A 14,236-nucleotide genomic window follows, 5' to 3' on the forward strand; every position below is an offset into this window, starting at 1 on the left:
TGGCATTTCCATTCCCCCTCACCCTCCTTTAATTATAACTTTGATTTATAAAGAAAGAATCACTGTAACATTCCCATAGTACTTTGGGAGCACATTATCAAAATGCCTGTTGTTATGACAAATGAGGTGGGCGTGAATATTGAGGGCCTGCATGTTGTAGGAACACAGGTGAGGAAATACCTCTCTGAGGTGCGTGCTTTTGAAGGTACAATATGATGGAGCCAGTGGCGGGTGGTATCCATTTGGCATTCTTATTCTTTTTTGAATTTATATACTGCCCTATACCCAGAGGTCTCAGGGCAGTTCACAGAAAAGATCAACATCAAAACCACAATATATACAATCAAAATAAAAACAACAACCAAATAACCCCCCTCCCAAAAAAAGAGCCACATTTTAAAAGGGCATAGGATGTCAATTAGATCAACCAAAGGCCTGGTTAAAAAGGAACGCTTTTGCCTGGCACCTAAAGGTGTATAATGAAGGTGCCAGGTAAACTTTCCTGGGGAGAGCATTGCACAGATGGGGAGCCACTGCAGAGAAGGCTCATTGTTGTGTTGCCACCCTCCAGACCTTGCAAGGAGGAGGCACACAAAGAAGGGCCTCATAAGATGATCTCAGGAACCGGATAGGTTCACATGGAAAGAGGCGGTCCTTGAGGTATTGTAGTCCTGAGCACTGGTAGGGCGGAAGCAGGGAGGGCAACAGTAGGTGACAACACAGCAAATCAGAGGCTAATCCTTGTTTTTGCCTCCATCCTCCTCCCTGCTGACTTTTATACTAAGGAGGAGGGAGCTGACAGCCAGTGCCAGCCTGGTTGTAAGTAAGAAAGCAGGACGTTGGCTGATGGCTGAGGGCAGCCTCCACCAGATGGAACTTTGGGAACTGGCTTTTATCAGTGTTGTGGTGGAATCCTGTTGGCCATGTATACATTTAAAACGGATCAGTGTTCTACTTTGTTAAATCCAGTTCTGTCAAGTAACCCAGTCCCCACTTCTTCTTGCAGCACTTGCGATTGGCTGCTGCTTGTGCTCCTCCCTCCCGCCATTTCCCTCATGAGCCAGAGACAAGGGGCAGGCCCACAAGCGGCATTATTGAAGGAAGGAGACTCTTGCAGGAGCATGGGTCTTGGACAGGTGCCTGGCCACACCAATGTTGGCCCTGGTCAAAAAATGGAACATGTCAACGCTACTTGATGGAATAATAATAATAATAATAATTTATTATTTATACCCCACCCATCTGGGTGGGTTTCCCCAGCCACTCTGGGCGGCTTCCAACACAATATTAAAATACAGTAATGCATCAAACATTAAAAGCTTCCCTAAACAAGGATTTTAATTGGGGAGGTGCTTTCCAACCTTTATTTGTTTTGCCTTTGCAAGCAAACCTCTGAGGTAGGTTACTCCTCCCAGTTTACAAATGGGTCAGGCTATGATGGGACTTGGACACTGGGGTCAAGTAGCAGCTTCAGAGTTCTGTCACAGCAGTCAGTTCTCTCACCCAGAGGAGGAGGCAATTGCTATGAAAGATTCCCTCCCCAACCTCTGGCTACTTGTCCTTGTTGAGGGGGGACCTTTCGGTAGTTCAATATTTCAATATCTCTCTCACCCGCCATTGTGAGGTCTGTGTTTTCCTGAGATCAACAGGTCATGTCATCATCCTGTATCCTCATAGCGACAAAACCAGAAGATTCTGCTGGCATATTTTATCTTGGCCTCTTCATCTCAGATTTGACACATTGCTGCAGATTATCCTTCTGAGCCTAACACCTTCTTTCCAAAGTCACTATTCCTGTTATTTGACCATCTTTGGTCTCCTAATGGCATCAGGGATTCTGCTGTTCCTTTAACATAAGAACTGCTGTGAAAGTTCAAACCAAGTTCCAAACCCAACAGTGATCAAACAGGTTCTTCTGGAAGCTCACAAGCCAGGCATCAAGGTGAAGGACATCACTTGCTGTTTGTCCTTACCAGCAAACGATATTACAAGTATACTAGGGCTGAAAATGGAAGTTCAGTTTAACCATGAAGAACTAGGTGCTCTTAATAGACTATGAATTAGTCAGTTAAGATGGTGACTATCTTAAACTCTCGAAGTACTAAATTCCTTAATTACATTACAGTGGTACCTCGGGTTACAGACGCTTCAGGTTACAGATTCCACTAACCCAGAAATAGTACCTTAGGTTAAGAACTTTGCTTCAGGATGAGAACAGAAATCATGCGGTGGCGGCACGGCGTCAATGGGAGGCCCCATTAGCTAAAATGGTACCTCAGGTTAACAGTTTCAGGTTAAGAACGGATCTCCAGAACGAATTAAGTTCTTAACTCGAAGTACCACTGAATGCACCATGTGGAGTAGCACTTCTCTTTGTCTTAAACCTACTGGCAGTCCTCTTCTCCACTGGGTGACCCGAAATGCTAGTGTTGTAAGAGAGGGACTATTTTTTTAGTTGATCAAAAGGTTTAGAAATTTGCAAGCAGCGTGCAAGGGATGAATAAAGCAAAAATTGTCCATTCTTATTGCTGATCAGTGGAAGTTTGCTACAAGACCATTTTAGGATATACATCCTGCTTCACTGGGGGGACGTGGGTGGCGCTGTGGTCTAAACCACTGAGCCTAGGACTTGCCGATCAGAAGGTCGGCAGTTTGAATCCCCGCGGTGGGGTGAGCTCCCGTTGTTTGGTCCCTGCTCCTGCCAACCTAGCAGTTTGGAAGCACGTCAAAGTGCAAGTAGATAAATAGGTACCACTCCAGCAGGAAGGTAAACAGTGTTTCCGTGTGCTGCTCTGGTTCACCAGAGGTGGCTCAGTCATGTTGGACACAAGACCCGGAAGCTGTCTGCGGACAAACACCGGCTCCCTCGGCCAGTAAAGTGAGATGAATGTGCAACCTCAGAGCCATCCGCAACTGGATCTAACGGTCACGGTACCTTTACATTTTTATCCTGCTTCATTTCCTCCTTCCAGGCAAAATCATGTGCTTGGCAGCTGCTTAGGATCTTCCTCTAGGAGCGAGATACTATCTTGTTGGAAAGAAGTCACATAAACACTTTCAATCTTTTATATTTATTTTATTAAGTCCCTGGGTAGGGTCTTTCTGAGATAGAGCTGGAGCACATTGCCAGGTCAGGAATGGAACTTTGCCATAGTATGGCAGGTAAAGGGTGGACCCAGAACATAATATGGCAGGTGAAGAATAGCTTTTGTTAGATAATCGAGAAATCCTGAAAAATATTTCAGCAGCACTGTAGTGCAAATTTCTCCTAATAGCCACATCTTTTGTGTGCAGTTTTGCCTAATCTATGACTTTGTCCAATTTCACCTTATGTAATGCATTTTTCAATGCTATTTTTATTTACCTTAGTATATGAATTTAGTATACACATTATTTGGCAGGGGAGCTGCTCTGAAAAATTCAGAGAAGTGCAAATGTCAAAGGAAGGCTGTGTTTCAGTTTGTGTATTGCCTAGGAAAGTGAAAATTGGGTAGGTTTGCTTATAAAGGTAACTTGAATTGAATTTATCCCCATCCCTAGTTGTTGGTTGGCAAAATGATTGCTCCTTAATTTGTCTGCAAAAACACTAGCATGCTTGATAAAGGTCTTCATAATGGATGGCCCTTCTAGACTTCTCAGGAACTATGTCCCTGAGTGCAGACTAGTAGAAAATGTTCATACATCTTCTGAACAAATGGGGCAGTGATTCTCAAAGGTTACATTTGCTGTCCTTGCCTTTTTGTGCATGTTTGTGTATTTCACCACTAAACTAATAATTGATTTCATATGATCTCCTTAAGAGTACTACAGTACTCAACAAACACTTGAGAAAACTATATTTGCAGCTTGACTATAAAATATAATGCTGAAACTTTCCTGCTACCCCTGAGGCAATGATCACATTCATTATTTCATTCTGCAGCTTAAAAGGTTCACTATATCATTTTCAAAAATGCAGCACATGCAATATCATATAGAAATCAGGATGATCTCACAATGTTGCATCTGATGGGATGCTGTTGCCAGGTGCCAGTAAATAAATCATCCGATTTGGCTACTGGATGACAGCACCGAGATCAAATGTAGGAATAGGAAGTGAGGCCAAGTGAGGGCAATTTAAAAAGAAATCAGTGAAAATTTTCAGAAGGAGTGTCCAAAAACTGCCAAATGAGGGAAGGCATTTTTGGTACTGATAAAAACGTTCTTTTTATTTTTAAGGTGAATACTTCAGGCTGAGCTTTGATTACATTATGCAGCTGGATTCTATAAGTGAAACTTAGCTGAGTGACACTGCTACATGCCTTGTTCTAAAAAAAACATATATTATCTCCGCAGCCTTGAATAATGTCCAATGAGGTATCTAGAAATATATATCTCTTCTTTTGCTGGTAAACACCGTATCAATAATTCTGTTTTATTCCCTTGAGAAATGGGTAGTTTGGGGAAGGACTATATTTTGTGGATGTGCCTGTAGATGTGTTGGCTGACTTTATGACTAATGGCTACTGTCCATACAGAATTATAAGCTCTGCAATATTTAAGTGCATTTACCCTCTCAAAAATCCACACATATGCAGACCCACACACATAGACAGAGAGTAGCAAACAGCCTCAGGTGCCAAACCAGAACAGACACCATTTTAATAAGCTGAAAAAAGAAGATCCACATCTCACCCCCCAAGGTCTTTTTTTGGCTTGCTTTTTTTCCTCTAACAAGGTTTAGCACTCCAGCTATCACACCCGCATATTAACTATGGCTACATAGTCAGCCTGCTCTGCCCCTCTTCCTAGTCTGGGATAAAGTCCAATATTGCTTGTCTGGGTGAATTTACATGCCACGTCTTAATAATAAAGTTGAGGTACCTGCCAGAACTCAAAATGCCGTAAGCCTAGAGACAGGAACCCAAATGCTGTTGCAAAATTGGTATGATCCCAGCACCAAGTGCAATTTTAAACTTATTTTAAAAAGAAATCACTTCACCGAGTATATGAAACCCTACACACACACACATACACACACACACACACACACACGTTCTTATGCCACATATGTATACATCATCATATTACATTACAGGGCATATTATAATATAATTTCCAACATGTAGACAAAGTTTATATACCAAATTTATGTACCTAAAGAGAGAAAAAAGAAAAATCAAAGACATAAAGCCATTTCAAAATAATATTTGTACCAACACTGCAGACTTCCTGTCAATCTTGTTTTTTTGTTTTTTTTACAAATGAATGTACTCTTATTATTGTATATTTTTTTACATTTTACCTAATACATTCCTATATCAATATGTACCCTTAATCTTGTTTCTCAACTCAATTTCTCTCTAACGTCAATTGAATGCTGGCATAGATAGCGAACCTTTCCTATATTTTTGAACATATGAAACCCTTTTAAAAAACTGCAGATACCAACCTGAGAGGAGAAGCTATCTTCTGGGCTTATCAAACCAGTTAGCCCATTGCCACGCTAACTGAGCAAAGGTGGAGAGGAAACATCTTCCAGTTTCACGATGCTTGCATTTTCATCATGCCCCATGTTGACAAAGAAAAAGGAAGCCACTACTTCTGGCTGCATAGCCTTTACCACGGCATTGGTATGGTCCTGTCCTAGGAATATATTTCATCTATGCTGCATTGTGATGCAAGAGTGTGACAAAGAGATGACAATCAATACCTGTCTATTATAGAGAGAGATAACAGAATAACCAGGCAGCTTGGTTTTGCTGTCTGTCCTAGTCTTAATACCCCAAACAGATTCACTCTCTCCATTTAGTTACAGAAGCCCCCATCAGTCCTCTGACTTCTGGTTCCAAGACAGCTTTATCCTATTTTCTGTCACCCTGACTGCATCTTTTCCTTGCATCTATTACCACATGTAACCTTCTGACCGAGTAATGTGATCTTGATTGAAGACACCAAGGAATCAGCGAGAATTCAATTGGTAAGCCTCCCGTTTCAGAGGACAGGCTTTGTGTGAGTTCATGTCATTTGTCCTGCTCTTTTATTTCTTGCTTTGTATCCAGTATGTGATGGTATTAGAGGCTGCATCAAATACATCATTATTGAGATATGGCACCTATGACCAATATTATTTATACCTTCACAGTGGAAGCGCATGATGCTTTGCAGAATTTCATGAGCAAGAAAAGGCAAGCCCTTTTCCTATGAAGGAAGGTGGTGTTTCCTAAAGAGTCAGTGTGGTGTAGTGGTTAAGAGCGGTGGACTTGTAATCTGGTGAACCGGGTTCACTTCCCTGCTCCTCCACATGCAGCTGCTGGGTGACCTTGGGCTAGTCACACTTCTCTGAAGTCTCTCAGCCCCTCTCACCTCACAGAGTGTTTGTTGTGGGGGAGGAAGGGGAAGGAGATTTTTAGCCGCTTTGAGACTCCTTCGGGTGGTGATAAAGCAGGATATCAAATCCAAACTCTTCTTCTAGTCTTCTTCAAGGAAAGAGACAAGAGACAGGAAGAAGAAAAAGATAGAGAGAGGTAAGGGACTCTGGGAATAACTGAAGTTGCTGTTGCACTCATGTTCTGCTTATGGACTTCCCATGGGCTTCTGGTGTGAGAAGAGGGGCACTTCCAGACTGTTGCTATTTTCAAGTGGGATTCAATCATGTCCTGGCAAATTCAGGTTGCACAATTATAGCACATTGGGAAGTTTTGTAAAACAGACCCTCTACACTCAAAGATCAGGTGTTTTGTGATAAGGAATGTGATGGGGAAATGCACTGGAAAGTGTGGGATAGCACCCAGAATCATAGAACTGTAGAAATGGAAGGAACCCCAAGGGTCATCTAGTCCAATTGATACGATACGATAATCTTTATTGTCATTGTCCCATACAGAACAACGAAATTGAAAAAATCTACATCAGACATTCAAAAACCAACAATCCCAGCTATCCCAGCCTGGTTAACTCCCTAAAAACTCTGATACCCCATAATTAAATACAATATACTGCCATAGAGACTACCTTACACTGTGTTTAAAACCAAAATCACATTTGGATAGAAACTTGTTTCTCAGGTGGCTAGTCCTAGTCTTTATAACCCTGTACCTTCTTCCAGAAGGCAGAAGCTGAAAGAGATCATTTCCAGGGTGTGCACTATCCTGCACTATTTCTGCAGCTTTCTTATGACACCTGGAAGCATAGATTTGATCCAAGGTGGGAAGAGTGCACCCAATTATTCCTGCAATGAAGGAATCTCAGCTAAAGTATCCATGACAGATGTGTGTAATATAAACCAAAATTAGCACCCTCTCTATGATCAGAAATAACAGCATGGTGATTTAGCATGTAAACTATAATGGCTCAAAGGAGATGAACAATGCTAGAAGTTAAGTCAAGGTCGTTCGGCCACCAGCAGAAAACACAGATGTGCAATTAAGCTAAACACCAAGGAAACAGCTTCTCCCCTTACCTTCCTTAATATCTCCTGCCAGTAGAGCAAACATAAGTGCCAGCAGTAATAATGAGAGATATCTATAATAAAAACAGCTGAGGGATTGTTCCTTTGCCCAGGTCTTTAGACGGGGGGGGGGGTGCTATGAGCCAAATAAGGGAGAGAAAATACACCAAATAAATAGTGGATGTATCTTAACTCATGTACAGATCATTAATTAGAAAAGACAATTGTCCGTGTAGCTCAGACACAGATACAGAAATACATGCATAAGGAGCTGAAATCCAGAAAAGCTGTATGAAGCAGATAACCTGACAGGGAATTCAGTCCTGTTTAAAGCATTGAGTGCTGGAAGATATCAGTGTTGTCCAGTCTTAGAATAGTCTTATCTGCCCCTCTGTATGGCCTTAGTAATTCACAAAACCTGAGACTTCAAGCAAAAGCACAAAAAAGCCTTCCTATGCCCATTAGCTCTGTGTATGAGCATCTGTAATTAATTTAAAAACTAGGCTGTTTTTTCTTTTTAAGGGAGTGTTAAGTGGCTGCTATTTTCCATTATTACTATTTTCTACTACGGCTAGGAAGGGGAGGAAAAGAACAGAACACCTTGAACGTATCCATTAGTGAGTATCCCGTCATACGGACTTGTCAAAGTGAAATAGTTCCTAGTTAATTAGCCGTTATAGCGCCTGGAGCAACTATTGCTTCTTCTTCTTTTTTTCAAAATAATAAAAATACATGAATCATTTTGAATCATACCTGTGCAACAGGGTGAGCAGAATGAAAGAGAAGCATATTCATTTTCATGCTCAGCAGAAGAATAATTTGAGAATGGTTTATTAGGCTATTTTCATTTTATTTTCTTCTTCCATATGGGGGATTTCAGGGCTAGAACCAATGACCCCTAGCACTCTGCTTTGCTGCCCCATGTGCTGAGCCACTCAGAACCAGAGTGCAAAAGGCTCTGTTCCCAGAGCTATGATGCCCTTGAAGGGTCCAGCATAATTCTACACACCCAGGCATTATTTCCCCATGACCTAATAGGACTATGAAAGGCTCCAGGTCAGGCTTCAGCAGTACTCAGCACTGATCATAGTTCCTGTGCATGATATTTCTTCCCATGCTTATTGAATTCCCCACAGATTCCATTTCAAGCCTGCAGCATTCCACCCTGCCAGCTTTCTTGGCTGCTTGATGAATCAGGATCTGCTAGGATCTGCATGTGGCTGCCCCATGTGGTAAATATCTGAACTTCAGCTTACAGCCTTCTCAAGGAAGAGCCTTCTGGATGGACTCCACTCATCTAACCTGACCACTTTTTGTCTTTTGACAGAATTGGGTGGAATTTGCAGGCATAATAGGCCTTTCAGAGTGGATGGAGTATGCCAAATTTCAGGCAAATAAAGGCACAGATTTTTGTACTAGCCAACTTTAAAAGTTGGGTGTTGGTGTTGTTGTTGTTTTAAAAAGGAGACAATTTAAAAAAAAAAACAAAAAACTTTTTTTAGTTTAAAAAAGAAATTGGATAAAATTTTCAGGAATAAGAAATGAATCCTGCCTTTTTGAGGCAGATAAATGCAGTGTATTTGTGGTTGGTCTCTTTAAGTTTGATTTGCAGGATCAGATATCAAAAGGACTCACCTCCTCAACCACAACCTGCAGCCATAGGAAAAATCTTGGCTGTAGGTCATGCTCAAAAGAGAGAGAATTAAACCACAATTTTGGGTTTGGATGACATGCTAAGCCATACCTTGGCTTAGCTGCAGCACTCCACTGGCATCAAAAGCACAAAGAGATACCAAGACGCTGTGATCTCCTTCTTTGGGTGCATTTGTACATTTGCACTAGAGATTTTACTTTCTTGGCCTCCATGATCACTGCAGATGGTGACAGCAGTCACAAAATTAAAAGATGCCTGCTTCTTTGGAGAAAAGCGATGATAAACCTAGACAGCGTCTTAAAAAGCAGAGACATCACCTTGCCGACAAAGGTCCATATAGTTAAAGCTATGGTTTTCCCAAAAGTGATGTATGGAAGTGAGAACTGGACCATGAAGAAGGCTGATCACCAAAGAATTGATGCTTTTGAATTATGGTGCTGGAGGAGACGCTTGAGTGTCCCATGGACTGCAAGAAGATCAAACCTATCCATTCTGAAGGAAATCAGCCCTGAGTGCTCACTGGAAGGACAGATCCTGAAGCTGAGACTCCAATACTTTGGACACCTCCTCATGAGAAGAGAAGACTCCCTGGAAAAGACCCTGATGTTGGGAAAGATGGAGGGCACAAGGAGAAGGGGACGACAGTTGGACGGTGTTCTCGAAGCTACTAACATGAGTTTGACCAAAGTGCGGGAGGCAGTGGAAGACAGGAGTGCCTGGCGTGCTCTGGTCCATGGGGTCATGAAGAGTCAGACACGACTAAATTACTAAACAACAACATAGTTTGGTTTAGGGTTGCGTACAAACACGACCAGTGCATTCATCTGCAAAATACGAATTCTGCATGCATTTTTATGTCAGTGTTTCCTTTCGCCTGCACTTTTTGCAGGTCAAAACTATCACAAAATCTGGAGGGGTGTGTATTCAAGGAATTGTGTTCCAATCTCCAAGCAAATTCAGGAGTTTTGGATCAAGTCTATCGGCTGCAAAAAGGGAGATGAACAAGTTCTGCCCCACAGCCCTAGCTCAAATGAGGCTTTCCATCCCTGTGGTGATCACTTGTAACAGTGACTGTTAGAGTCACTCAGAGGCTTCTGAACCCATGATGGCTGGTTCACAGACTGTTGTATAAACTGGAGCCATAATAATAATAATACTTTATTATTTATACCCCGCCCACCTGGCTGGGTTTCCCCAGCTACTCTCGGTGGCTCCCAACAGAATAATAATAATAATAACAATAATAACAATAATAATAAAGCAATAAAACACCAAACATTAAAAACTTCCCTGAACAGGGCTGCCTTCAGATGTCTTCTAAATGTCACATAGTTCTTGATCTCTTTGATGGGAGGGTGTTCCACAGGGTGGGCACCACTACCGAGAAAGCCCTGTGCCTGGTTCCCTGTAGCTTCACTTATCACAGTGAAGGAACACCAGAAGGCCATTGGAGCTGGACCTCAGTGTCCGGGCTGAATGTTGGGGGTGGAGATGCTCCTTCAGGTATGCTGGGCCAAGGCTGTTTAGGGCTTTAAAGGTCAGCACCAACACTTTGAATTGTGCTCAGAAACATACTGGGTGCCAATGAAGGTCTTTCAGGACCGGTGTTCTACTGTCTCAGCAGCCTCTCCCAGTCACCAGTCTAGCTGCCGCGTTCTGGATTAGCTAGATCAGAAGGGTGGAGTCAAGCCCTGGATCCTGAACAAATACAACATTCCAGTGGCAGATCTGCATAACAAAAGTCTCACAAGCTGGTTTCTAAAAAGACAAAAAACTACTTTTGGAAGGTGCGGGTCTGATTACTGCTTGTTTGCTTTAATGGCGCCCAGCCAGTCTAAGCTGAGGGTTTCTGTAGTGATGAGGCAGTCAGCAGAATAAGCTTGCTGTAAAGGCTTTCCTCCCTTCCTCTCTACCATAATGTTTTATAGTGCTGGCCTAATGCCAGGTGCCAACTTGTTGATCTATTGTGCAGTTGTTTGCAGCCAGATGCAGGCAGCAAATAAAGCATCACAATGGCTGGCGTTTGAAAGGCAAACAATTGCTTTAAATTCTGATTCCTCCCTGTCACTTTGGGGTAATATGAACAACATTAACATCTTGGCAGATAGCTTGACAACTGGATTTTCATGAGACTCCAAGGGCCAGGCTCCCAGCTTGGGAAGATTGACAGATCCATTGAAGTCAATGAACTGTAGTGATTTACATCGGTGTCAGCTATGAGGAAACAAGTAGTTCAATATGGCATCAGCCTAAACCTAGATGCACTATTTTGCTGCTGAGATGACAGGCATCTTATCCCCTCTCTGGGCACAGAAGGACAGAGCTAAACCCTGGAGATCTAAGAGACAAGAGATCAGAATTGACTCCATGTGGCAACCAAAATTTAAAACTGAAATGTTGGGATTCAGACTGTCAATAGCTATAGAAGTAATTAAAGTGAAGGTTGGGCCAGCTCTGTCTGTGCATCCTTCAGCTTCGGGTATTAGAAACTGCTGTAGAAGCCGGTTTTGAGAGTCTGTCAGTCATATTAGATAATGCACACCAAAATGGAACAACTGGGAAAGTTGTAGGAGAGAAGGATATCCTCAGAGGGCTCCTATTTCTTCAATGTAATAGTGCCTTATCTTTCTAGCAAATAAAGCTTAAAGAATGAACCTAGGGTGCATAATAGTACATTTGCCCACCTCAGATGAGTCTGCTCACACCCAGTCGCATGACACCTCCTCTCCAGTAGTACCACAGTTTCCCAGCGCCTATGCCAGTTAGCCACTCATGTTTCAAAGCAGGGTTTGGGGCAAGCTTCTTGTGTGAATTGGCACAAAACAGCCTAAAACCAGCAGGCACATAAGCCTCTCCTATTGCACTATGGTGAATGCAACAGTGAAATGCAGGACCTTCAAGCTAGTTGCCAGAACCCTTCTGGCAAGAGAGTCAGGTAATCAGGCGAATCCAGTAACCTTCCACTTTGTCCTACAGTGGTACATTGGGTTACAGACACTTCAGGTTACGGACGGTTCAGGTTACAGACTCCGCTAACCCAGAAATAGTACCTCGGGTTAAGAACTTTGCTTCAGGCAGTGGGAGGCCCCATTAGCTAAAGAGGTACCTCAGGTTAAGAACAGTTTCAGGTTAAGAACGGATCTCCAGAACAAACTAAGTTCTTAACCCGAGGTACCACTGTATTTTTAAAGCCATGACCTGCTTTAACTCTTCAGTCACATCAAGATGTTACATTGGTAAGCCATTTTGTTGCTCAGTTCCATCTGCCAGCTCTTATTTGCCATAGCTTTCTTGTTGCCTTAGCTCAGGAAAGCGGGAACTGCAGCCCTTCAGATGTTCTTCAATTCCAGTACCCATCAGCCTTGGCCATTGGCCATGTTGGCAGGGGCTGATGAGAGCTGGTGTCCAACAATGTCCAGAAGCCACACAGGCTCCAAAACCCTGTACCTACCTTGTTGTGTCTTCAGCTCTGACTTCTTAAAACCAGGACTACACACAAATCTATGATTCTATCAGAAAATGCAATGTTTGCTTCACCTAGGTTGCATATACACCATGCATTTAAAGTGCATTTTCCACACACATCTTAAGAATCATGGGAACTGTAATTTGTTAAGGATGACAGGAATTGTAAGTCTGTGAGGGGTAAACTTTAATGTATGGGTATCAGGGACGAGACTGAGGACGAATGGTGGAGACTGCCCCCCTCCTCCTGAACCTTCCAGAGAAGAGGCAGTATTGAATTTGTGGTTTGAGGAAGGTCACAGCTCAGATACAGATGAACTGAAGAGTTGGGAGGTGTTGGGAGAAGAGAAGGGGGAGACAGAGACAGAGCAGTCAGCTGACATGTTATCACTGGAGAGCATTTCTGCCCCCCCCCCTCTCCCAGAACTCGGCATGCATTGAAAGTGGAAGAGCAAATGACTCAGAGACAATTAGTGGGGGAGGAGCTCAGTTGGAGCAACACCATGAACCTAAGAGACAGTGTACAGAGGCCTCTCACTGTCAATGTTGAATAAAGACTCGGTAAGAGCTTCCTTGTCTACTTCCTTGGCTGTCTGTTGTGAGAGGGGGGAGACTCAGAATTCACTGAACCTGACAATGGGGTATACACAGGCCTGGTGGATTTGATGGACAGTAGTTTCATCAAAGACACCAAGCAGTACTTCTTTGCAAACTGCCAGATGAACTCCCCAAAAGATATGGAAATGGCCAAACAGTAGAGGTAGGTTTAAGGATGTGTGGCAAATTAATGGAGGATATTGGAAACTACAACTAATCCAGAATGCTGCAGCTAGACTGGTGACTGGGAGCGGCCGCTGAGACCATATAACACCGGTCTTGAAAGACCTACACTGGCTCCCAGTACATTTCCGAGCACAATTCAAAATGGTGATACTGACCTTTAAAGCCCTAAAGGCCTCTGTCCAGTATACCTGAAGGAGCGTCTCCACCTCCATCGTTCTGCCCGGACACTGAGGTCCAGCTCCAAGGGCCTTCTGGCAGTTCCCTCACTGCGAGAAGCAAAGTTACAGGGAACCAGGCAGAGGGCCTTCTCGGTAGTGGTGCCCACCCTGTGGAACGCCCTCCTATCAGCTGTCAAAGAGATCAAGAACTATATGACATTTAGAAGACATCTGAAGGCAGCCCTGTTCAGGGAAGTTTTTAATGTTTGGTGTTTTATTGCTTTATTATTATTATTATTATTATTATTATTATTATTATTATTATTATTACAGGGAACCAGGCAGAGGGCCTTCTCGGTAGTGGCACCCGCCCTGTGGAACAACCTCCCACCAGATGTCAAAGAGAAAAATAACTACCAAACTTTTAGAAGACATCTAAAGGCAGCCCTGTTTAGGGAAGCTTTTACTGTTTAATAGGTTATTGTATTTTAGTGTTTTGTTGGAAGCCGCCCAGAGTGGCTGGGGAAACCCAGCCAGATAGGTGGGGTATAAATAATAAGTTGTTGTGGTTATTATTATTATTATTATTATTATTATTATTATTATTATTGAATGGGTATCAGTCATGATGGCTAAGTGGAGCTTCTATGTTCAGAGGAACTTAAAGATATGCCCAAGAAACGGTGATTATAATTTTCACTCCTGCCTTGTGAGCTTTCTAGAGGCATCTGACAACCTACTGTTGAT

The 14,236-nt window shown here is 42.8% G+C and overlaps 1 long non-coding RNA gene across 4 annotated transcripts; it reads left to right on the forward strand.

Moving 5' to 3' along the window:
* Positions 1-1,701: 1,701 nt before the first annotated feature.
* Positions 1,702-8,844, forward strand: LOC128413812 (uncharacterized). 4 transcript variants are annotated; one of them, XR_008330477.1, is made up of 7 exons: positions 1,702-2,098; positions 5,792-5,959; positions 6,125-6,192; positions 6,466-6,506; positions 7,952-8,046; positions 8,566-8,661; positions 8,757-8,844. It is a non-coding gene; the product is annotated as an uncharacterized LOC128413812 (long non-coding RNA). The 4 variants fall into 4 exon arrangements; XR_008330476.1 differs by having other exon boundaries at positions 1,703-2,039; positions 8,566-8,844; XR_008330475.1 differs by having other exon boundaries at positions 1,703-1,942; positions 8,566-8,844.
* Positions 8,845-14,236: the final 5,392 nt, after the last annotated feature.

This window comes from Podarcis raffonei, chromosome 5, assembly GCF_027172205.1.
Source record: "Podarcis raffonei isolate rPodRaf1 chromosome 5, rPodRaf1.pri, whole genome shotgun sequence".
Taxonomy (NCBI): Eukaryota; Metazoa; Chordata; class Lepidosauria; order Squamata; family Lacertidae; genus Podarcis; species Podarcis raffonei.